This window comes from Synchiropus splendidus, chromosome 1, assembly GCF_027744825.2.
Source record: "Synchiropus splendidus isolate RoL2022-P1 chromosome 1, RoL_Sspl_1.0, whole genome shotgun sequence".
Classification (NCBI taxonomy): Eukaryota; Metazoa; Chordata; class Actinopteri; order Syngnathiformes; family Callionymidae; genus Synchiropus; species Synchiropus splendidus.
In genome coordinates, this window is record NC_071334.1 from 50,018,508 (window position 1) to 50,044,519 (window position 26,012).

General features: G+C 42.2%; 1 protein-coding gene across 1 annotated transcript in view; it reads left to right on the forward strand.

Annotated features, from left to right (window-relative positions):
- Nucleotides 1-26,012, forward strand: part of LOC128771588 (beta-1,3-galactosyltransferase 1-like) — a 108,096-nt gene that overhangs the window by 35,926 nt on the left and 46,158 nt on the right. Inside the window, exon 3 of the mRNA XM_053887040.1 lies at nucleotides 17,327-17,382. The gene's annotated coding sequence lies outside the window, so the exon portion shown is untranslated. The remainder of the gene's footprint in view (nucleotides 1-17,326; nucleotides 17,383-26,012) is intronic.

Here is a 26,012-nt window from a genome sequence, read left to right on the forward strand (position 1 = left end):
CAAACAGCACAGTTAGTTTTTAAATTGCGTCTTGGGCTTTTGAGCCCAATATCAGACTGAGCCCTCCAAAGACTGGAGAGATGGATCAACACCCTATTGTTTCATGGTGGTTGCAGACCAAAAACAAAAGACAAAATTAAAGAAACCGTTTTTATCACCGAGCTCTCCTGAGTAATGCACCCAGTCCGCCGTTCTATCTTCACTATCTAAAACACCCTTCATGGCTTCTTTCCATCTTCTCATGCTCAGCTTCTCCCGTCTTCGGCTGAGACCTCTGCCACATTCCAAAATACATGGTGCCATAAGCAGCAGTCCTCCATGCCAGTTAATGACATCCAGAAGTATTTCTCAACACACCTCTCTCAATGGCTGGCTGGCAGAGCAGTCGCTGAATCAGGTCCCACTCTGGCAGGTCTCCCAGCTCAGCTACAGTGGAGGTGACATCAGTGATGCGAGATGACACCGCTGTGGCAGAATGTGTCTCCCACGCTTTGTCACCATCATTGATTTTACTGGTTGTCATGTCGACTGGATTGAAGGACCTAGTGGAAATTAAGAAAATAGATTAGTTACAGTTGCAGTGTAATTACAAAAGAATACATGCGCCCGATGCATTTCTCGAGTGCATTAATCTTATTACATGGTTTTTAAAAGCCCTTAATTCCATCTATTCAGTGCAAGGAATTGAAATGTTTTACTGTGATAAGACGGAGGGACAGTAAATGAAACTTCAGCTGTAATATCAGGAGGGCTTGCTTCAATAGCTTTACATTCATGGGGCAGGGTGAACAAGTGTGCATGACAAATTAGTTCTTAAAAGAATGTAAATTAACTCATCAGCGATGTCATTTTGGCTCCTGCCCTCAGCACCAGAGGTTGGCCCTGGAACATGACTTGAACACCAGATCACTTCTAGTAGCTGGCTGCCCAGCCCCGAACCACCCTCACGTATTTTCATCGTTCCAGGTGGCAGTTTGGAAGCAGCTGATCAACAAACTCGCCAAATTATACCACCTCAGGGTTTCTGTTACATGTGGACAGCGCACACACCTTGAGAAAATGGTCACTTCTTAAAAGTGAAGTCTCACATGATTGAATGTATTTAAGCGACGTAAAAACATTGAAACAATCGGATGACACGTAGCGTATCATGGAGATGGATATGAACGTGGCGGTTCTCGCCGTGTTTTTTCATGAAAAAAAAAATCCTGAAAGAAACCGCAAGATGACTGAAGTCTGTTGCTTGTGGAACTCAAGTCACACATTCTGGCCGGACATATGAAGAGGGCTGCAGACTGGAGAGAAGTCTGTATGACATATTGTCTTTGGAAAGCGTGTCAACGTATTAGGCTTTCAAAGGATATGCCGCTTTCTGTTTCATATCTCGTGGGCAGCATGTTGTGTAAAAGAAACATGGGCGTTGGGGTTGGGTCAGGCATACGATGGCCCTACTTTTGATCGACACATTGTTGCACAGGGTTTCCTCTTGCCTTGAACGCAGCATGGGAAGGAAAACGTTTTGTACTTTTGTACTTTATACTTGATGCAATGTGAAAGGTGGTCTGGAACCTCGAAACTTAGGGGGGGGAGGTTAGTCATACAAAGGGTGGAATGACTAGTTAACTAGAATTGTCAATTAAATGAGTCGCTGACAGGTTTGTCGACAAGTCATATCGTCATTGTTCTTAACAGAACTAAGACAAAAAAAGGATTCGGTGAGAGGTAATGAAGGCGGGGTTTGTGGCTTTAGCTTGACAGCTCACCCGACCACACCTTGTCGCCAGCAGAGGTGAATCAACAAGTTCCTTGAAAGTTTAATCCAACAAAAAAAGGAGAGAAGATAATGCAGATACAAGTAATATCCGACTTACGACCGGGATCGGTCCCGGCCAACCAGATGTAAGTTGAATGCCATTCAAAATAGCCAACGTGAGGCTTATAGGTACTACTGAGGTACATCGCTGTGTGAGAGACAATGTATTTATATATACATTCTGAATTTCACGTACAACTAAAGTGTTACTGTGTGACCACTGGCGTACATTCCACAGTAAGAGAAGTAATGGCTGAGGCTACATGACCATCGCAACATCAAAAGTATTATAAAAATAAAATAAAAAAACAAGCTTACAAATTTAACAATTTTAAAGTGTTTACAACAATTTCTTTCTTTCTATTAATTTAGATTATATTTGCAACACTACAATCACACATGCTATGTTTGTCAGTCCGTACATGCTGTTTGCAGATTAAAGACTTTGGGTGGAACTTGGACTAGTCCACTGTAAAGCAGTGATTTCTGACCCACTGGTCTGCTTCAGTTTAGGATAGTAATTTCTCTGTAGAATGGAGGGATCCATCAGGGAGATCTGGCTCTGGTTGATGGAGAAAGAGCTACCGATATAAGTGTGACTGAGGCGCTGAAAGGATGTGGCATAGAGTTCTCATCAGCACAGCTGTAGTAAAATAAGGCTTTTATAAGGTATCTAAGGGGTGTCAATTTTACACTCTTGAATCCCCAAATCTGTATTGCGGGAAGAACAGTACCAAACATCTTGTTTCTATTCTGCTTGTCTTGATTATAATGCATGAATAATGGATTTTGTTCTTTTTTAGCTTCAGGGTTGTTTCACTCGTGTGGCAAAATCGGTCTTGAGTATGTGACACTTTAAAAAGCCAGCTTTAACTCCAACTGAACTGCTGGCTGTGTGAGTTACAGTTGCATTTGTGTTGTTGAAACTTGAATGGTGAAATATGTTTGAGCTTATTTTAAGTGAGAACAATGAATCAAAGTAAATTCAGTGCAAACACTTGCTGGTACTGTCAAAGTTGAGGAGCTGACGAGGTTAATTTATTTCACCAAATTGGCTATTGAACTAGTTTTGGGTTTATTTAGTTCTTCATGAAATGTCTTTGGAAGAGAGCAATTATCTAGTCTTACTGACTGTGTCAGGAGACTGCGGAGTGTGTTTATCGTTTTGATTTCTGTAATAAATAATTTGCTTGTAATGTGAAACATTTAGAGTTCAGAACACACACTCACACATTTGTGTGTTTTGTGGGTACACGTCATTGACTTCCACCCTAAACCTAACCACCCAAAACAAATGGCTAAAGCTTCACCAGGACAATGATCGAAACCTAAACCCAATTATATTGACCCCGTTTTAATCCTCAAATTGAGGCTTTATCTCCTCCCAGCAAAGAAAATGTCCTCATGAGTAGGTGCGTTTCCAAGAACGTATCCGAGTGTCCTTCCCAAGTCTTTTATGTGTCAGCATGCAAATGTATTCATCAGTCTAGTGAGAAGAACGTTTCACTGCTTTGTTTGCCATTTTTACAATGAATTCTACGCCACTCTGGAAATGAGTTCCTCTCATGGACTCAAACCCAGAGCTGTAAGAGGCGTTCTTCTGCAAAAATGACCAGTTTGATAAATGTCCGTCCTCTTTACATTTCCACTATCCACGGCAAACTGTGAACCATTCCACAGCTGCTTTGTGTGATTTATCTTCGACCTCCGACGTTTTGGCCCTGGAACATCTCACTCAGTCAGAACGTTGTGTCCTTCCTTGCACTGTTAACCTCTACAAGTATTTCTCATGGCAACACGCCATCCAATCATCTGGCCTGCTCCTTGCCATCCTTCGACTCCTTATCTTTCTCCCCTGAGTCTATGACATGAAGAAATTAGCGCCGTGCAAATTCATCATCATAAACAGTGCGAGAAGACGACCAATTTAATTGAATATTCAGTGGCATGAGGGACGGAGAGGGCTTGGCTCATTCTGTTGCCGACGCATTATCTAGTCGTCTCTTCACTTCATTGGAAGATAATGAAGACGCAGCCAGAGGGGGGAAATGACACTGACACTCCATCAAGTATATCACTTTACTTCATTTAATTATTGGTCTATGTTTTCTCTTGGAATCACAGTGTACGAGAAAGTTACTTAGATATGTGTCTTGGTGAAGGCTGACTTGAAGTGGCCCCTCCTGACAGAATTGAGGGCTGGTTTTAAATCAACAGATATGGAGGAATGTTTTGAGAGATCCGAGATCAGGGCGGTTCCTTCCTTGATTCATACACAGTGTACACATTGAAACTGTAAGGATGAAAGCGCCCGCTGATACCATAGTCTGAGACGAGGGCAGCGAAGAGAAAGCCCGTCTTCAGAAGTCAGACAGCTCCTCCGTAGTGAGGAGGGAGAAGGAAGAAAGGTGGGGCAGAGGCTGTCAGCGAGATCAAAGGTTTGCTCATCAATGCCCTGTCTCTGTCTCTCGGAAAGGAGCGAGGAGGTGCGTGTGTGTGTGTGTGAGAGAGAGAGACAGGGAGAGGATGGGGGTGGCTTCAATTAAAAGTCAATGACGACGAGGACAAAGAGGAGAAGCAATCAATTGTACCTGCAACTGTGTCGCTGAACGTACCTCTGTACAACCCTGGGCTGAGTTTGCGTCCCCTGCAGTCTTCAACATATAATTTGCTTTCCATTCGCTTTAATACGTCTGGGACATGAAGATGTTCATTCCACCATGGTGTGGCCTATATTCACTCTGAAAATGATGAGCTACAGCGTGAGTTTTTGCCATTTAGATTTCCGAGGATGTTTTTCTTCATAGTCCTTGAATAGATTCTATTGATTTTGTTTCATGTGCATTGATTTATTGACTATTAAAATTGCATTTTGATCTGTTGAATTAGATCATTTATTTAAGATGTGTTTCTGTCTTGTATGTATTGATTTTGTTTTTCTCTTCGCTGCTGCTAATGGGACTGTGTTGTCTTTCCCTTTTTCTTCATCACTGAGGTGCAAGATTGCCAGATGCTGAAGGATGTAAAAGGCTATGGTTTCATGAGGTTGCTCTTCTGTCGTTGTTATGCCCTCGGTCCAGTTTCTAATAACCACAACAGCTCCAGAGGGCACTCTCTCATCTGCAGTCCAACCAGGTTAAATGCAAGGATGAGGTTGGTGACAACATGCGGCTTAGTCTGCGTCTCTTCGTCGTGAAATGACTCCTCACAGAGGTGAAAGAGCAAGTAAATTCAAGCCGTTTTAAGCTCTGGGAGATGTTAACTCGATGGCTACCGCCTCGCACGTGCCGAAAGGAAAGGCTCTTAAGAGTCCAATGAATGGCAGCTGCTTCCATTTTAATCTCTCAGATGTTGAGCAGCATGTTTTTGGTGTTGGTGGGCTCATGAATGGAAATATTCTGACCATGTGTACATTTTGGCTCTGTAGAGTCCTATAAAAGCTGTTTTTTTTCCTTTTTTCACTTGTGGGAATTGTATTTTTACAATGCTTAACTGTTATTTTAGTACCAAATACTGTTTTTATTTACTCCTAGACACAGCTAAAATACATTTAGTTTTAGTTTTTAGTTTTCAATCTCAGTACTGCATCATACAGCTGTTTGGCAACAGCCTGACATATCAGACTCCTTCAAAGGTGACTGAAAGAAGTTAAGACAGGGTTTCCGCTCTGATGTTTTGAAACTGTGGCGGAACCGCTACAACCCAACACCCCTCCACCTGTAACATTAAACAACATAGTAATAAAAAATAAACAAGGGAGTGGAACACGGGAGAGAAGAACACAAGAAGACAGGAATGTTTTGTTGTTTACTGAATTGGTGACAGTAAAAATGCTTGTTTTTAATCAGAAGTAAACGTTGTCTGTCTCATCACACAACACACAACATCATCATGCACAACTCTGCGACCAACGGACTTTAGTCATTGTGATGTTTCTTTATGAATTTATCTGCAAATGACACAGCAAAATCCATCACGTCCTCCATGATGTGTTATGTGTCAGTTTGTGTCAGTTTTTGATGTTTCCACTTCATTTAAATCTGTTTGATCGCGTGAGATTTCAGAGAGATAATTTTTCAGAAGGCTCTCATTTAAGTCGTGGTGCTGCGCCATGCTCATTAACATGTGGTGGAAACCCTGTAAGCTCTGAGACTCAATAGTCTTTGTGATCTGCTCTGTCTTCAAGACAGCGACTACACGGTTGTCAGCTTTCAGGCATTTTTAGTCATTTTTTGTGAGAGCCTTTCGAGAACAACTCACTCCTTTAATTGTATCCACTTCAGTGCTCCTTCTGCAGTCTCTGCAGAGTTTGGTGCAGCGTGTTGAACTTTCCCCACCACAGTTGTTGAGTGTGTGCGAGCCATTGTTCTTATTTACATATCCACTTCAAATCATTTGTTTTCGAATATCTTCAGTAAGACTTTGTCACTGCTGTAGTGTCTGCTCCTATGAAGTTCTGCCGCTGAAAAGGATGCCGCCGCTGTTCAGGGGAATCCATTGACGCCTAACAGTGGTGAACGCTAGCGTACCCTACCCTGTGTTAACAAAGTGTCGGACTCTTTCACTGTCAGGGGTAGATCTGCGCCATGGTTGCATTATGTTTCAAACAGAGGGGTCTCGGTCTGTGTAGTAGACTTGCTGTGCCCTCCACATTTGCGGTCCTCTGTGCAATTTTCCCCAACGGCGTGTTCCTCATCCACCCTAAAAAGTTTCAGGCAAATTATTTTAAACAGGAGGTTCCATTTTTATATGCATATTCCGAGATTCTTTCCTCGATGCTGTGAGTTCAGAAATCATAAGGCCCTAGCTCCGGCTAGTCTCAGGACGGCCATATTGGTGGATAGTAAAGCTCTTGGCATGGCTTGCCGCTCCTCTGTTGCCTTGTGATTGTTGGTGGCAAGGGTGCTGATGCTCATGCACCGCGGTTTGCCGAGCTGAGGAAAATATACACTTTCACTGTGTGGTGGCAAAATTGCTGATGATTCAACATTGTTAATGGTGCGTGAATATACATTTGATCCTGTCAAACCTGAGCTACTGCTAGTGACTGACTGAGAACTGAAGTGTTGCTGCTTCAAAGAGGGCCTCGCTACCTCGAGAAAAATGCTCTTTTTTTAAAGATGAACTCACGTGATCAAATAGATTTAAACAAAATGGAAACATGCGGATAACATGATACATCATGAAGGTGGAGATGATTATGGTGGTGGTTATCACTGTAAAAACCCGAAAGAAATCTCATAATGCGTGAGGCTCGTTGCTTGCGGAACTCCGACCGGACATATGAAGAGATGGACCACTGCTGAGTGGAGAGGGATTTACTTGGTTAATAATAATATGTTTTTATCACCACCAATTCAGCATCCTCCCATCTGCTTCATTCTTGACACACACTTTAAAAAGAAATCTGGGCGTGAACCCTGCGTGTGCCTGATGTGGCGTCAGGTTTGAATTCTACTCTTCATTGGTGATGAAAAGGAGAGGTGAGAGAGAGAATGTCTTAGGTGGGGCCTGGGTGTCACCCAGTCAGATACATATTTGGCATCCATCACACTATTCCCATTCCCTCATTAAAGAGCTTTTTACATCCTTAAATGTGTCTCCTACCTGAATTCCATTAGATCTGATTGAACTCTGACGGTCTCTTTCCACTTAGCTTTTTGAGAATTCACCAGGGAGCATCTCTGCTTCATTACCACACTACATTTACATAATTTACACTGATAGGCGTGTGTTGGAGCATTTGTTTGTTCATTCATGTGTCACATGCAATATGTCAGACTCCTCCAACCTGGTGAAAAAAAAGAAAGCAGAAGTGTGCGGCGTGCATCAAAACCTCGCCACGGACAGACCTTCTTGCTCAAGTTGTCATTACGGACAGTCTTCCTGCAAGTCAGTCAATCCGGGGCAAGGCAGGAAGGAGGAGCACTTACCTGCTGAAAGGAAAGACGTGTCGCACAGTGACTCACTTCCACTGCGGAGAATGTCTAGTGAGCATCTTACTCATTAAATATGATCATTATGAGCCGAGAGTTCAGAGGCAATATCAAGGATATGTGACCCATTTCTGCCTCCTGAGAGAAACCGCTCCCCTGAAACAAGTGAAAGAGCAAAGCGTATGGAGTTCATTTTCCGCCGCCATGATTTACAGCACATGGCCATGCTGAAAAATCGGAATGGACGTAAGGGGGACATATTTATTGTCCACTGAATATTGGATGTAAATATGAGCATTAAAGTCATGCATTATTAATTGCGGTGATGGATGTGGAACAAGAATGTATTGGGTTGCTAGATATGTAAATCTCAGCTACAGCATTCCATTCAACCAGAAACGTGGAAAATATGAGCGAGGTATTGCACTCTTTTCTTTTCAGTTCACTTTTGTCACTGTTTAAATACTTTAGTACCTCGCAAATCAAAAAACTTTACAGCTGTTGAACCATTCCTGTCTATTATTGCATTTGAATTTCAATACTACAGGACAGAAACAGTTTCCAGTGTAATAATGTTCGGTCCATTTGGGCCAGCCTCAGATGTCCAAGACTCATATGGCCCGGAACACAAATGTGTAATTTCATTGTGCTAATTAATGACCTCTCGAAGCGAAACAGTCCCATCACTCATGCTTCAAGTCCCATAATGAAGTTCAGCAGTTGCAATAGCTGTGAGGGCTAAGGTGTAGGTTAGGGTAAGGGGGTTCCTGATTTTGGAAGAATCACCATAATGCTGGAGCGCCATTGTCGACGGAGTCGGTTGCGCTTTATACTCGACACCATGGGCAACAATGTTCGATTAGATGAGGGAAATTTTGGGTTGCTACGACATCACACAAACATTAAGACAAACATTGAACACTGAAGACAAAGCAACAACATTATCAACACTGTGGAAACAAAAATACACTAGAAACAGAAAAATGAAATTACGTTAAAAAAATAAAGAAATAATTAAAAATAAAACAAATGCCCAACAATGAGTGAGTCCAGTCAGAGTCCACCACTGTGCAACCTGATGGCAGTGAGCAGGAAGAAACAATGGAGTGGCTTCCTCATGATGATGATCAAATCTAAGAGTACACATGTGAGACATGGGTCAGATAGTCCAGATGTTCTTTGGCCGTTGCAGAACAGATCCTGCTTGGTTGTCAGATGGCATCGTCACTGCTGCAATGATGGCGCGACACCACTATGACTGGCAGATTGGGGCCTCAGAATTTTCTACCACAGTCTTGTGAAGCGCCCCTCATCTTTTGCTTTCAAATCCCAGCCTTTGCGATTTGAAAATTGTGTTTCATCACACAGCGATGTTGATTTGAAACAAAAAAAATCACCAAAAAGGGTTGCCTAAAAGGTTATGATACTGGATTTAAAAAAAAAAGTGGGCAGAAATGAGTATAAGATATAGAAGTATAATATTGCAGTACCTCGCCAATAGCCTTTATGACTTCATTCATCTCATCATCTGATTCCCCTTTTTTTATTTACTTTATTTTCATAATTTTAATAAAGTTGCATCGTTGGGAATTCTCTACATCAATAATTCTTTGAATTTCAGTTCCAATTTTCATTCCAGTTTCATCTGTACAGTCAGCCATATCATAGACATTCACCATGGAAGCACGAACTCATTGTGTGGCCCTGTTGCGCTTGGTAGTTATTAACAACTGATGGCTCTCAATACAGACATGACTTGTGAGGTGTAAAACTATTGTGCACTGACACCCTGACTCTGCCTCCTGCAGGAGACTAGGACCGTCTCGTGTCGTTTCCGTAATTGAAACGATCCTCGCAACGGAATGAACTCTTGATTGTGGTCTTTTTAAAAGCCATGCTCATTGAAAAGGTCAGAACATTAACCAGGTAGTTATGTGAAAAGGAGATGATCCTTGCATGGAGACCAATCTACCAAGAGTGTTATCTCCACCAGCTGCCTAATTCGTCTCATCAAGATCTTAGCTCTTTGCAATTAGACTGGCTTATTTACATTTAAATAAAGTCACTGGCACTGAATGCATCATTTATCCTGAATGGGCTGGTGTGACTGACACACAGCACCACGGTCCAACGTGACCAGTGTTGGTGTTGGTGAACTAAAGATGCCGTAATGAATGTGTTTTATGTCCAAAGCTGTGGGCATCATTACATGGTTATGAATGTGACCCATAGATATCTGGCCATTGCAATCTTTGCTAGAACAGCGCCCCCTTTTTTTTCTGGTGACTGCAATGTTTTTAGTGACAACAAAAAACAAGAGACTGGCGCCATGAAGACGTTCATGGACCATGGATTATCTAAGCATGAACAAGCCTTGAAACACGGACTGACTGCGAACATAGTTGACGCAAAACCATCGCATGCTGATGCCAGCGTGGATTTACAGTAGGCTGCTGTCACTTCAAGGAACCTGCATAATCTCAGTGAAAAGCAATGTGAGGATATTGCAGAGGCGTGAATGGCAGGCGAGGATATCCAGGAACACGTGGAAGAGGATATTGCTGTACCTGGTTACAGATTAGTGGAAGCCTGTAACGTCAGAGTCACAGTCACAGGCAGCTGTGACGACCACACAATTTAAATGTACATCATTATAATGACGGAAGATGGCTTCAATATGTACAGTAGTCTCTCCAGAAACCTTTTAATAACATGAAATAAGATCACAAAACTGCTTGGATGAGTTTACATCCAGTGTATCCAGGAGTAGTGCTTGTCCATATCACAATAACATGGTGCAAAAGCTGGTTGAGGATGCAGGCATGTCCGCCACGTCTCACTTTGGAACACCGTGGGGTATAGCTGACTATTGTTTTGGTGCTGGCATGGACTGGACGTTCCTTGTCGCGCTGCAGTTCCCCGCAGTCATAGCTAATGGGACCCCTCCATCTCTGATGTCTTCTTCTGCCCTGCTCATATGTGTCTGAGCCCCGATCCTGCTTTGTGACTTTTCTTTGTGGTTTCTATGCGTCTAAAATGCAGAATTGTTATTCGACGTAATATGTGCGTGTCCCATTACGATTTTATGTTCTTGCCATTTGAATGGTCCTCATCCCTGATGGCAAGGTTTTAGCTGGGATTTTGAGATAGGGTGCCCTAATTTTGTATTTGGTGACTATATATAGTATGGCGCGGCAACAGCGTGGCACCAAAGGCATAAGCTTTCCTTGGGGTTGCCAGGGCATGGCCCTGATACTCATGCATTTTGAGGGTCATATTTTGCCAACAGTGTCAAATAGTGATGGTGAGGCTTTATGAAACAGATGGCGCTCTTGGTTTTAAACTGATGTGAGGCTTGTGACGTTTTGCCCAAAAACAAAAGTGGAACCTGAGATTGCAAAGAACAGGTCCACAAATGCAGGAGAAACCAAATTAGAGAAACTGTCGAGAAGAGAGACTCTTTTCATGGAAGCCAGTCGGATCGCGCAAATATTAAGGGACTATACCAATACAAATGATGGAAGAGAGAGGATCCAATTTCTGATGTTTTCCCATTCGTGGCACCACCCGGCGTCTCTAGCTGAAAGCCTCCTGGAGACTTGGTCGCCAACTCTTGCTTGCTATTTAAGCAACCAGATGTTCAGAAACAAACCCCATATAAATGTGATGCTGTTTTAATGTAAAAGAAAATAAACATTACTCATGTCAAAAATGCATATTTATTTGTAAAATGGCTTGGGGAAGTGGAAGGGCTGAGCAGATGACTGTGTCACTGCCAACTCTTTCTGTAATAAATAAAGAAGCTAACAGCTGATGAATGATCAGTAATCTTTTTTTGCGACGCCATTGAACTACAAACAGATGAGCCAGATGGAAATCATTCTTCTTTCTCCTCCTTGTCGTTCGGGATTTCACGTTGATTTGCTTTGGTTCACTTGTGGAGAGGCGAGACTGAGGAGATGTCAGTGACAGGGAGACAACTGATGAGGTGCATGGTACAGCAAATGAAGAGGATCACTTGCTGTGGCAACAACTGAGGAGAAAAGCCGAAAGAAGAGTTTGTACTACCTGACCAGTCTTTCAAATAAGGTTTTGCTCTCACCCCAAGCGGCAGGAATCAACGTAAAGCTGTCAATCGACGCGTGCAGTGAATTAAAGTCAGGCTAATAGCAGATGTCTGTCTTCGCTTCACAGTCCTAACTGGAACTGACACAAAGGCTCAAGGATGCCTTTAAACTGCAAGCTAATTATCTTGCTGCCCCGGGTGGGAATTGTTTTGCATCTGACGATATCTGCTTGACCTCGCGAGACCACTCAAAGTAGCATTTAGGACCATAATAAACCCTCAACCTTCTTGTTAGCAACTCTGATTGGTGCTTAATGTTGTCACCGTCGGAAGCGGTAGCGGCATTAGTTTGCCACTGAAGAGAACAGACTCAGGGTTTCCGCAACATGTAACCCCCACAGTCTAAATGAGAGCTGCCACAGCATCAGAAAACACTCTCAAAGATAAACATTGAAACAAACATCATGGAGATGGACGTAAACGTGACAGTTTTTTGGGGGGGGGTTAATGGAAAATTCCACACAGAAACCTCATAATGACTGAAGCCCTGTGCCCTAGAACTCAGTCGACATATGAAGAGACGGACCGCGTGAGGACGGCCGCAGATTGGAGGCATGATAACTATTATTTTTTTAATCATGATACTTCTCATCATTAAAAAATAGCATTTTTATTGTCTGTAGTTGTCAAAACGTACTGCTATGCTTTGCTGCCTCTCCATCGCTCTCCTGGCAGAAACCTTGAGACTCCTTGTAGGAATGACTCCTTCATTCCTCTTGTCATTTTATCCCGACTTCCTTTTCATGTAGGACATTTGTTGTTGTTTTTTTTTTTTTTTTTACTGTCCCAAGATGAGCCTGCTGGAACCGCCAGACAAACTTGATTGGACAGTTATTTGACAAGGACAGAGGAACCTTGCAGCCCTGCCAGAGATATGTATTCAGGTAAAGCCTTAATCCCTCTTCCGTAATGAGTAAAACCCAGCCCGATGACAGATTATAGCATTGAGTCACAAATAGCATTTTTCAATCGCCGTGCTCACACGCAATCTCCCAAAATGTCACTTTCTGTCTTTGCTGGGGATTTCCGAGAAGTCAAAATGATTGACAGGTACACTCCAAAACACGGATTAAATAACCAAGAGTATCGCATGGTGCAGAGCGCTCCTTTTAAAAGGAAAGGCTTTACCTATGAGATTAAAGTGAACAAAAATCCTTTAATCTCTTTTTCAATCTCCGGTAAATAGTCATGGAAATTAGAGAGTTTTCCCTCCAAGGCAGTGTCATAGTCAAATCAATGGGGCCAAATTAAAATCAAAGCCTGGCCAGTCCATATTTAATGAGGGGGGACTACACTGCTCAGATGTTTTAGATCATTTACATATATCATTTTAGTCATTTTAAATAAAAAAAAGCATGCTGGGATATGTCATTAATAATGAATTATCAAAACTGCCATCTATCTATGAAGAAGAACCAGTTGGAAATCATTGGTTGTTTTTTTTTTATCAGAGAGTCCATTTGTGTTTTCCAGCCTCAGATCCGTATCATCACTTGCCGTCACAGAAGCTATTTTGTACTTCAGTGATGACTCCCGTGCCTCCAGGCAAGATGCTGATACGACATTGCAGATTGTCTGCCATGAACATTTGGAGTGCTGAGTCGAGAGGGTATGTTAAATATACTACATTCAGAGAAGAGGATTTAGGTTTCATTGACATTTCAAGGACAAAGGTCTATTTGGTTCAGCATCAATGTATGGGATCACCTTTGTTCCATGTTGTTTGCTGTGCTTAAAGAAGAGTCTCAAATCATTCAGTGGACCGCTTTATTGTCATTCAGCATGTTTACGTGACGGCTCAGAAATCCGAATTATTGTGTTAGTCTGGCTAAGTTTGGACTTTTGAAATCCATGTAAACAGCTTCGGCCAACTACAGAAGATGAATTGTTATTTATCTGACTACACGACCTGGATAATGCTGTTAATAGCTGCACTAAGCCAGGATGTAGCTGAGCACCTCGAAGCAAACAAACTCCAAGATGAATCACTGTCTGAGGTCTATTGACCTTCTGTACAATGACAACGAGATGTGCAGCAAGTGTGTTCCTCAGCCTGAGCTGATGTCTGCGGTAAACACACCTGATATCAGCTGTGTGTTGGAACTCACGACGATGATCTGCTGATTTCTCTTCAACTTCTTTCACCCAAGTCCCAGTTTTTGATTGTCAGCTCACATACAGTAAGAAGATTAGAAGACGTGTTTTGTTGGTTTAAGGAGACGACATTCCCGCCATGCTAGCAACCATGGGTTGCTAAGTGAGTCGGGCCTCATAACGGTGACCAAAACCGACTCATGATATCATCTGTCATTCTTGTGTTACGAAGACAGCGCTATCTCCAGAATATTTAATTTTATTCAAGAACTTCTTAGTTTATTCCCAACAACTGTCAAAGGAAGCATGTTGTTGATCATGACAGCTTTGTCACATTGACAGCGTAGAGCCATCGCGAACACATACTCAGTTGTTCACAGAGGAGATTGTGCTCTGCCAGGCATGTAAACCAGGACACACTCCGACTGGGAACCACGGTCAATGTTTGGAACACCTCCTCTATACTGTGACAATAACCTCTACTGGATGGGGGAAAAAGGAAAAACATGAATATAGGACTGCCTTCATTGAAGTCAAGAAATAGGTTCTTAACTTTGTGTGTCTTACAGAAATGTACAAATGGAAAATGTTTCAATTTGCCAACAATGAGGAAATCATGAAAGTCAGAGAGTTCAGTTTTCTGAATGCAGACATTTCTGCACTGAAAATAACCAGTTTACTTCAGATCATTGTGGAAGGCGAATGAGAGAACTGGATGAAGGACACCGTCCTTTCATAGCTCAGATGTTAAGGTCTGTGCCAGGTGGATCCTAGCTCCAGACTTGTTTGTGTTGGTCTGCCCCGGAGTACGACATGCTGTGTGATCCTGACTGGTCAGATGGTGCGCTGTTGCCATTGGCATCAGCATATGATTGCTTTAGTTGCTGGCAAAGCCCAGAAAACACTAAGTAAGAGCCACTGTCTATGTCTGTGAATACTCTTTGAGATCATTCTGTGAGTGAGATGGTGCGAGAGTTATTTCTGTCCTCTGGCATTACTAGGGCTTGTCTGATGTTGAATATGTGGGCGTGAAGGTCAAGGTCAAGTTTATTTATACAGCTCATGTCCACAACATGGTGCTGCTGACCAAAGTGCTTTACAGTGACAACAATTGTAATTCGAGAATACTAATACTGACAGGTGTAGGATTAAAACAAAGACAATAAAACCTGACGTACAAACAACTAATAATAATAACAAATAAATAATAAAAATAAAAACACCTCAGGTCTTCAGCCTGGTTCAGGGGCAGTCTAGGAGCTGCTCCGAAGAGCACGTTGTGGTCAGCCTCGAACGTAGCTTGAAAGCAAACATTTTCGATGACCTTGCCAAATTAAAATAACACCCAAAATACTTCTATGTGCATATAAGCGTAAAAACTATTAGCAGAACCTTGAGTCGTCTGTCGAGAGAATTGATTCACTTACATGTTAATTTGGGAATCGCAGCGGTGGTTTCATCTCTGCAGTGCAGACAGGCACTTTGCTTACTCAGCAAATTAGTTCCAAGTTGATAAGGTGTCTAAATGACCTTGACTCTGTCTCATAAATTGTGTTTTTAATTTCCAAACTCTCACTCATCCCTCATGGACATTCTCAGAAGGCCTTGTTAGAAAACCGCTCTTTGCTTTTCTGCTCGACGAACATTAGGTGTGTCAAGAGCACAATGGAACTTTCAAATGAATTGAGGAAACAGAGCAGAATTGCACTGTTAATGGATGTTGGCAGCAGAAGCTAAAGGTGCATTTTCTTCCTCCATTATGGTTCCTCATTGTCGAATAATTAGGGCTCCTTGTTATTTCTCCGCCGCCCACCGTAATGATGGCAATAATTCTTATTATGCTGATTAGCCTGGTAACAATGGGGGGTTGAAATACAGGATTATGATTCTATTCTATATTTTCTGTTTACAGCAATTACAGTTAAGGCTTCTGCCCACTTGTATTTAATGAATTATTGGTGAAATTGCTGCTCGGCTTGTGATTCAGCGCATGTCTGGTCTTTGTAGGCCTAGCCCTCAAAAATACTCCTGAGTGCAGTGGAGACTCCCACCGACTCTTTCCGAAGGTGACCTTCTGGTTTAATGTTGGGCTTTAAAATCCCGTGATAGCTATGTGTTTTCAGTCGTTTTACTAGTGCTGGAATTATAGAGACACGCAGAGTTGCTACGGTTATTTGGACCTCAACATCAGGCTCTTGTCCTTGTCTGCTTTTGAACAGCGAGGGAGCGGTGAAATTCATCCGCTCTGTTTGGTATGTTTGTCATGTCAACGCGCAGTTTTCCTCTGTTTATTCCCGTTTCGTCTTCTTCCCAGCTGAACTGCCCCGCTCAACAACTGTGGTGCCGGAACGTAGCCATCAACCACTGTTCTGAGTTTATTGGTGGTATCCCCCCGAACAAAAATAAAAAAACAATCGCTGTGAAATTGCCACACCCAGAACCCTCCCCTTTTTTACATTAGATGTTGGAAATATAATGACCTTGAACCTAAAAAACGGATCCGTCAGAATGGATGTTTTTATCACTTCACACTGTAAACCGCAGCGACAATCATTTACGTTTATTGACTCCACATAGCAACACACAAAGCTCAATAATGCTGAACACATCCAACCGGAGGTGTCCAGGGCGCATCCTCATGAGAACTACCTCAACTGACTCCTCTCAATGCAGAGCAGCAGCGGCTCTACTCCGAGTCTCTCCTGAGTGACAAAACTCCTCACCCTATTTCTAATAGAGATGTCGGAAAAAACTAATTTCAGTATCTAAAATGTAGCAACCGATACTGAAAATTGTTGACATTTGAAACACAGTGGGCTTATTGAAAATGTGCTGACTTCTGTGGTATATACCCTGGAAGCCTGTGTCACTCCCTGTTTTTCAGTGCATGATGCTATTTGCATGTTAATGAAAATTGTCATCATTTCGTAATGGATTCACCTTTGCAGCTGGCTTCTAAACATACACATGAGTCATCGATCAGTTCCAAGTTACGATTAGCGTGTAATTTGCGTAATGACCTTTGTTCCTAGCACAGTGCGAGTTGATAGCATCAATGCAGACGAGGTTGCAGTAATGAGGTCGCCACAATTGATGATGTTGTTTGGAACAATTCTTTGATCTGTGGGGTGTCAGTTTTACGATGCTATCATTTGTGTCCATTCATGTTGTGATAATGAACTCCTTCGATCCTTATTTTGTCTCAGTCTGATGGGGTTTGTTGATATAACTTGCCTTATTGTGACTGATATGTTCCTTCTGAGGGAATCTTTGTGGACACCAGCAATGTCTCGCATCTTGCTATAATCGCCTTTCACACCCTCTGACCCATCCTTTCCTTTTCTTCCTTTGTTGCAGACGTTGTATGAGGAGACGGAGCCCATATTGCCTTGGTGGCGAGCCAGCTGTGTCAGGTACGCCGCACTGACCTCAGCATTCTGTCTGCTTGTCAAATTGCTGCTCAGTCAGGGGTGCAGCCCATTTCTGCTTTCAAACGAGGGCTCTTCATATTTGGCGCGGGTGTCGCACGATGCTCTCTCTGCTAGAAAAGAGCCAATTGAGTCTCAGAGGTGTGAGATGAAGTTTGTGTTGCCTCAGTGGGCAGCTGCTTGGCTCTTGGTGTTGAATAAAGCGCAGTAAGGTCTCTCCCCCTTGCGTGCATTTATGACATGTCCCATCCGAACCGAGCCCAACATGCGAAACACAGCATCAATCTGAGTAGTTGAATGAGTCAAATTGGTGCTAGTGAGTGTTGGGCTGATGAGGCTTCATGAAACAGTGTCCTTATTTTCCGAGGCCGCCATATGGCACTGTTGGTTTGAAAATGATGAGAGGTTTCATTGAAATGGTTGTTCAAATCCAGAGAGTGCCATCTGGTGGGTTCTGGAAATAAGGACACTGTTTCATGAAGCCTCATCGGCCCATCACTACTGCTAATGTCGAATCAAAGAAATTAATTTGACTTCATCAAACACTGGAAGTAACTGATGGCTGACTTTCTTATTTTGTTTGAGCATTATTTTATTTTATTTTATTTTGTTACAGTCTAATACAAGTATCGGCCTGGGAAACACAGGGCTAAAAGGCTGATGAAGCACTGTGGCAGTTTACCTTGTCACCTCAGCTACGCAGTGCATTCCAACAATGACAGACACAGTGGCAGAAGTGACAGGTTTTATTATTCAGTCACCGACGGATGAAAGGTCCACAGGGCTGCAGTTCTTTTCACCAGATACCAGACGTCATCTTCTGTCGAGTCCTGTGTCCTGAGACAGCGTTAGCCTGATCCTGGAGATGCTCCCACTGCGGACACAACTTTCAAATTACCTCTCTGTTGGTTACCTCTGCCCAATCGATCATGCAGATGGGCCTTCCCTATCTTTATTGCATTAGCTCACTGCTGACCTCAACCCTCTCTCTTCACACCACGTCTTCCATCTCATTGGTCTTCAAAATTCACTTCAATTTTCAAGCATAGATGCAATCTGTCTGAAGTATTTCTATGTTATCACAACAGCCATTTTACAGAAACATGATCGCTGAGATGTAGAGATGCTCCTGAAAGTACAGTATACAGTACAATGGTACTCATTGCACTTGGTGCCAAGGTCTTGAATGAGTGAAGTAAGACTTTACGCAAAGTCAATGTGATGAGAGAATGTGAGATTCATAGCTGGTGAGGCACTCCATCACGCAGTCAGATTTACATGCAGCTTATGTTTACCATCTCATATCTGCTTTCATTCTTCTGTAGCTCTAACAAACGCGATCGTGGTCTGAGGCAGGGGTCTCAAGCCGGGCCTCAAAGGGCCACAGTGAGTGCCGGCTTTTGTTCCATCCGATCAAGAGAACACCTTTCTGTCTGCACTACTGCCGCATCAGGGCAACAGTTGCCAGAATACACAGTGACAAGACTGTCAGAGCGTGACAGGTGTGTTGCACCTGACAGTAGGATTGGGAAATTAACTACAAATGAAAATGAATGAATCTTTCCCAATACTTGTGTCGCTCCTCCATAGCTGCTATCCCATCCTCCCTGACACGGCAGCGGAGGCCAGAGCTGGGTGAATATTGTTATTATTGCAATATATATTTTGCTAAGCTAATTGACAAAAAAATGAAAAGGAAGCAGCAGTGAACTTTATTTTTCATCCAAGAAACTGCGGGTGATGGATCCAATGTTGCCCCAGCAGTGGAGGGAAGAGGTCTAGGATTCAGGCTGTTTAAGTTGTTAAGAAAACTGGTATTGACAGAAAGACCTATATTTCATTAGGAACCTTTGGGATTATTGATTGGATGTTAAAAACACAGTAAATGGCCTTGTTATTTAGTTTGATATTTCGAACAGGATCACGGAAAAATGCTTTAATTTTAAAAATAAACACACAAGAGACATACGCCGGATGCAAACTGGCAACCTTGTGAAGAATTTGGCTGTGCAAATGTGAATAGACTCGGATTGGGTAAAATGACACGACACTCAAACTGTCGCTCAAATAAGGCACGCTGACACCTGATTGGTTCACCTATATGGGCTTGCACGGTGGGAACTCATACCTGCACCCACTGCGGCCCTTTCATGGATCAGTTTGACACTCCTGTATCTAAGGAAAAGCACTTATTGTATGACAAAGTGCACTGCATTCCCTTGATGTCACAGTCTTGCTATAGTCGTAGTCGTAGTCGTAGTTCTTTCAGTGGCCTTGCTCTTCTTATTTTCGTTTTTTTCATTGTGGTGCGTCCCTAAAAATAACTGTATGGTACAAATCGCTAGGTACATCTCCAATCTTTATCGTTCTCCTGCCGCAGGACTTCCTTTTCTTCCCATGACAGGTGAGACTGAGCCCGACTCACCTCCCTCGACTGCACGTCACTGACTTTGATGTGCATTCAACATGTCTTGTTGCTAGAGAGACAAGAACACTCCCTGTGGAGTAAGTAGCTAGTCGTTGTGATATTTTGGAGCGTTTCACTGAGCTAGTGGAAAGTCGAAAAAACAGGCATATTGAAACATCAGTAAAAATCTATATTTTTTGATATATGAAGCTACATGATCAACTTTGTCACATTTCTCCCTCCTTTCTGTGTTTGCCACATCCAAACCTGCGGCACTCAAATGTCAAATATTTGCTTTCACTCTGGTCTCTCTCCACATGTCCATGTTAACAGGGTTAATAAGGCAGTACGTCCCAGACAGGGCGGTGGATTGGACTAGCTTGCTGAAGGTCGCGTGGTTGTGACGTATAACGTCTCAGTTGTGTCATCACTGAACAGCATTAATCTTCATTCAAATGAGCGAACTCTGCCAGTGTGACAGTTACACGTCGCTCTGATAAATAACGACTAAATGGTAGAGAGAGATTTCATTTGTCTGCTCGGTTGTGTTCTCAACCTTATTATGGCGAAATAAATGAACTCTATCTCTCGAGTAAAAGTTCCACTGAAACTTTCTGAAATATAAATCATCAGCCAAGAAAATTGTGTTTATGTAGAAAATGACTTTTTCGTCCTCTCAAGTGACAGAGAATTATGTTTCCAAAGAAGGATTTAAAGAACATGACTCAACCGATAATCAAATATATAATAGATTGTTGGTAGCTGAGGCTCAACTTTACAGTTATAGCTGCTCTCATCTATCACCTCTTGAGCATTTTCAAGACCAACCGTATTTGTTTACTCCAGATTGTTATTTATATCCCAAGACTGTGAACATTTAGTTTCATGTTGCAGGCAGCCGGCAGCTCAAATGACATACATTTTTAATAAGATGCTATTTGTTTCCATACATGATGAGTAATGTTATCACTATTAAAAAATCTACATTACATTGTAAAAATGACATGACAGGTATTTCTCACTACTTATCACACTACTTGTTGCGATGCTGCAGAGTCGCCCACCTGGCTAGCTAGCCACGATGGCGGCTATTTGGCAATACTAAGCTGTCAAGGTAATGACAACTGAATTGCAGTTTGCAACATGTGCACCCACGCAGTCAGCCTCCGCGATGTAACAACTTGGGCTCAAATCACTGCACCAAATTCGAGCGCCACCAAGATTCTAACAAACGAAAGCTAACAGGAGCGAACTGTGAGCTGAATCCAATGCTTATGGAATTTATACTTTTAGAGCTTTCAGCTGGTAATATCACACCTGGTCCCCAGATACTTCTTCCCTGGACACGTAGTCGATGAAAAGAGGAGCGAGGAGTCTGTCTGGCTATAAGGCAACATTCTGCCATTTAACCAGTGATGAGTGAAGTTTGCATTGTGGGTTTGATCTGTTCATTGTTTATTGAAAAGGGAATAAAATAAATATAAATAAATAAAAATATATAATTAATATGATGTATAATAAATAAAAAGGCACGTTGCCTTTTGTGTTATTTGTCATTTACTTTGATTTGAAAGTTGCAATGTTTTCGACACAATGTTGATCGGGAATAGTGTTATTTAATAGGTGCGTTTATTTTTCGAAGGAAAAAAAGAATCAGCAAAAATACTTGATTCGCATGTTGCGACTCAAAACACCGGCAATCGGTGTTGTCCAAAAAAATGACAACTGGTGCACCCCTACTATTGACCACACTATTTCGGCTGTCCATATTTCAGTTGTTTATCTGATCTAAGAAACGCTGCATTATACCAGGGCTCTGCTTGCTTAGTTAGTGGCAACACTAAGTGTAGCTTAGCCATCAATGATGTCGAATGAAATGGAATCAAAACTCTGCCAAGCTAAGAGTTGGAATTTCATTTGGCGAAGGACTCCCACTTAATGATAAAGGTCGGACTGAACAAACAGCAACACACAAAGCTGGAGGATTTCTTTGTTCAGACCCATTTGGAAGCTGTGGAAAAATAACTGTTCCAAGCACTTAAGTTTATGGGCAGTAATCTGTACTTGAGGGGTGAGATGACATTTCAATACTGGCAGATGAACGAAGACGTTTCTGTGTAAATATAGTGCCATGTTGCATCTGAATGGTGAGAAAACCTGCCAACCTACCAGGAAAGCTCTCAAGTGCCCTTGGCTCTCAAATCTGTATTTCATCTGCCAGTTATGCAGCACGATAGTTTTTATGGTGCAAAATGAAAATAGCTGAGATTAGCTGGATTAGTGTGCTGGAGTGCTACGGTTTGCTCTTGCATTCTGGTAGTGGCTGAATGGGTGTATGACTGAGCATCATTTCATTCATGTGCTGAAGATGATAATACAGTATATGTTGTAGAGGCTGTCGATGTTTCCGCATTATGGCTTGTCTGATCAATGAGTGGGAGGAGTTATATTGATTCCCCCTCCTGGTCAAAAGGTGGTGCTGTGGCTTTTATGGAGGTAGATGGACGGGGTGTACGTAAAACAACGCTGACTGCCTGACTGACTCAGCAGGGGCCTGAGAGCATCAGACCAGTGGCTAGTTAGTCGTGATGGGCTGATGGGGCTTCATGAAACAGTGTCCCTATTTTCTGAGCCCACCAGATGGCGCTCTTGTTTTAAAAATGATCTGAGGTTTCATTGAGATGGCTGTTCAAATCCAGAGATGTTAGAGCAGAGCTACCTAGTGGGCTCAGAAAATAAGGACACTGTTTCATGAAGCCTCTTCAGCCTCACTACTAGATAGTAAGCCAGAATCCATAGGGCAGAATTCAGTAGCTTCAATAGTAGTTCCAGATTACCCTATAACTAAAAAAATGCAATATTGTTATTTCTGCATTATCATCTCTGTGTTTTTCATTCCTCAAACACTCATTACACAAAGACATTCTCCTTGTACAGATCTGATTCTTCAGTTTCAGTACAGACACAGACACAAAACATTTATTATGTGTTTATTTTAGGGATGTCAACAGATTTGAATTTTTAATCTCAATTAATCGCACTAAAGCTGAGTTAACGCGCAATTGATGGTAGCTTAAAGGATAATGTTATCAGCACCAGAGTGGCTAATAACGTTGGCACTGTGGTGCTGTACAGATACAAAATGTGTGATTTGCTATTACGATTTAACTCTTATTGGCACGATTCATTGGGATTCAAATTTTTATATATGGACATCCCTAATTATTTATCTTATTACAAGCATTTTGAATTTCCACTTCCATTCTGGAGGCCGGAATAAACAGGTTTAAATAACCTTTTAAATTGTAATGAATTAGAATCATGCAACCTTCACGACCCAAACTTTATTCAACTTCTGACTTGGTTGAACGTCTCGCCCCTTGTGAATGAACTTGTCAGTGGAGGACTATTTGGTAGACTCTTGCGCTCAGTGCAAGCCAGTATTTTGGGGCTTGCACAGAGACAGGTATCATACAAACAGTTTGACACATGCCTCGCTCGGATAAAGAGCTTGCAACACCTTGTGTGGACCGTTCTCAGGCACAGCAGTTTGGCATTCTGGTAAAAGGTCATCCTCCACACTGAGTAAATCAAATAACTTACCACTGTTTCCTTTCCTACTCTGAGTGGTTTTTCGCCTTTGTCATGCACTGGAGAGGGCGGCGTACTCCCACTCAAATAATCATCTCTGTGCATGCCAAATTATACCGTGAATCTCATTACTAATCTGCATATAATTAACATTTCTCTTGCACTGAAGCATGCTAAGCCTGACGTCATCTTTCAACTGCAGCAGGATCTTTAATATTTCCACACGTTGCAGCCCTTGATGTTGGGGTGGCATGGCTTCTACTGTAGTGTGGTTGACAACAGTATTGAAGTATTAAAACTCAGGATTCATGCATGAGACGAAAGTGAAATATTTATTAAAAGCTAAATAAATGACTGTCATTAATAAGCGTGCGGTGACGGGAAGAGTCTGAGTCTTTGTCAAATTCGGCCTATTTCGTCTAGCAGGTTCTGAATGTGTGAAAAATGAAAAGCAAGTCTGTCTCCCATCACTTAATAGACTTCTTTGGCATATTAACGGCACACGCTTAAATATTAAGTCAGGCCTGAGGATGATTCCTCTGACAAGCCTCACGATTTCATCCGGTCTGATTTCCATCTGAAGCGAAATTCATTTAAACCTTCACATAAGCATTTGAAATTGGGAGGATTTTTTTTTTTTCTAACTTCGTCTAATACTCATTTTGATCAAATGGGAACAGGGCTCTTTGAAGTAACACTCAGTTCCATCAGACCTCTTTTAATAAAAGCCTGTTCCTGATGTGATTTGAATGTGAGTGATTGGATCTTCGGTTGGGGAGACGTGTCAGTTTGGAACGAGTCTGAACACATGACTCAGCGATTGCTTGCAGTTACTCCAATTCCACGAGCCAAATATATATTTTAACGTTAAGGTCATATTAATATAGTCTCATTGAGAGCTTAAGTTCCCTTGGGTTTCTCCACAACAACCGCAATATCTATGACTTTCCTGTGTTACTATGTTACAAGCTGCAGAGTCTCACTTTTCTCACCATGGAGGGGGGCATTTTATAGTAAGTGCATGTGGAGATAATTCATTCTAATTCAATAGGCAACACATTCTTACTCCTAAGGTGTCAAATATTGACGGTTGCCAAGTTGACTTTTTAATCTCAGGGTGAAGCGGAGGTCAGCCTTCCATGGTGCATGTTGACACATTAGGCTTTTAATTGAATCTATGTGTCGCCTCCCGCTGTATTTCCTGACACTCAGTTCAGAGTAGAGGATTTGCTGTCCCTGTTAGGTTACTGGTGATGTAGAGTTTGACCAATATCGTTTTTCAGTGCTGATAACCATTATTAGTTATAAACAACAATAAATAGTGATGGGTAGATGAGGTTTCATGGCACTGGATTGAAGGGTAGATGAGGCTTCATGACACACTGCTGTGATTTTCAGATGGCACCCTCTGCTTTAAAATGTTCACACTTTAACAAGCAATTCAATGAAACCTCACATCATACACATCGCATCATCATCAGAACCCATTACATGGCACTCTTGGGTCTTTTAGTTTTAACAGCCATTCCAATGAAATCTCACGTTATATTTAAACCAAGAGCACCATCTGATGGGCTCTGAATATTAGTATACTGTTTCATGAAGCCTCATGACACCTCATGTACCCATCACTACTCATAACCAGTCAATAATAAAATTGATATAATTGTTCAAAAGAATTGTATTTTCCAAAGTCAACTGTATTAGTCTGCAGACATTCATTGGTGAGATGAGCAAAGCAGGATTTGGTGGTAGAGTAAACAGAGCAGACTGTGGTGCTGATAGCTAAAAGTAAAATCAGCAATCCCACTCAGATGTGTTTCTGACTGAAAAGCCAATTTGAACCCAGAAGTGTGACTCAGCCCAGGCAGTTGTCACAACCAAGTGACCATTCCCAGCAAACCCTGCCAGAAAAGTCAATGTTCCAGGAAAAATCTGTGCCTGTAATGATATGGTAATCCATTGCAGGTCCACTGTAAGCAGAAAGGGTCAAGGCAGGTCCTCGCAGAGGAGAATACCGGTCTCTTTTTTTGTCAACTTTTCAACAGCAGATTGGGAAAATGAGCACTCCAAGGTCCAAGTTCAAAGGTAGATCATTCTGGTGCAGAGGAATTTGGCTCTTCAAAATATGAATTATCATAGGACCGAGAATGTAATGTCTTCCCTCTGTCACTGGTTATTCAATATACACACATTCACAGCAGGATCAGAGAGCTCAAAGGTGACTTCTCTGTTTCTGATGGGGTCATCCTGTCTCGTACTTCTTCACGCTGGGGATGGAGTGAGAATATAGGGGGCTGCCAAGCTGCTTCTCACCCGGGAAATGGGTATTTTTTTATCAGTTTGCAATTTTTCCCGAGGCCAGCATCCGACAAAATCACCCCAGTGTATGAACGTTTTTTTATCAAACACATCACCCATTCAAATGGGCCACTAGGCGCCGACGGTGTTGGAAGAGTACACAGCGATCACAACGTTCTATGAGAGAAGGATTTAAGTTTTGTTTTAGTTCATTGAATTATGTGTGGCAAACCGTATTTTTTTTCCCTACATAACCTTAGTAATTCGGAATATTATATTGTCATAAAACATACATTCAAGATGCTCAGTATTAGCA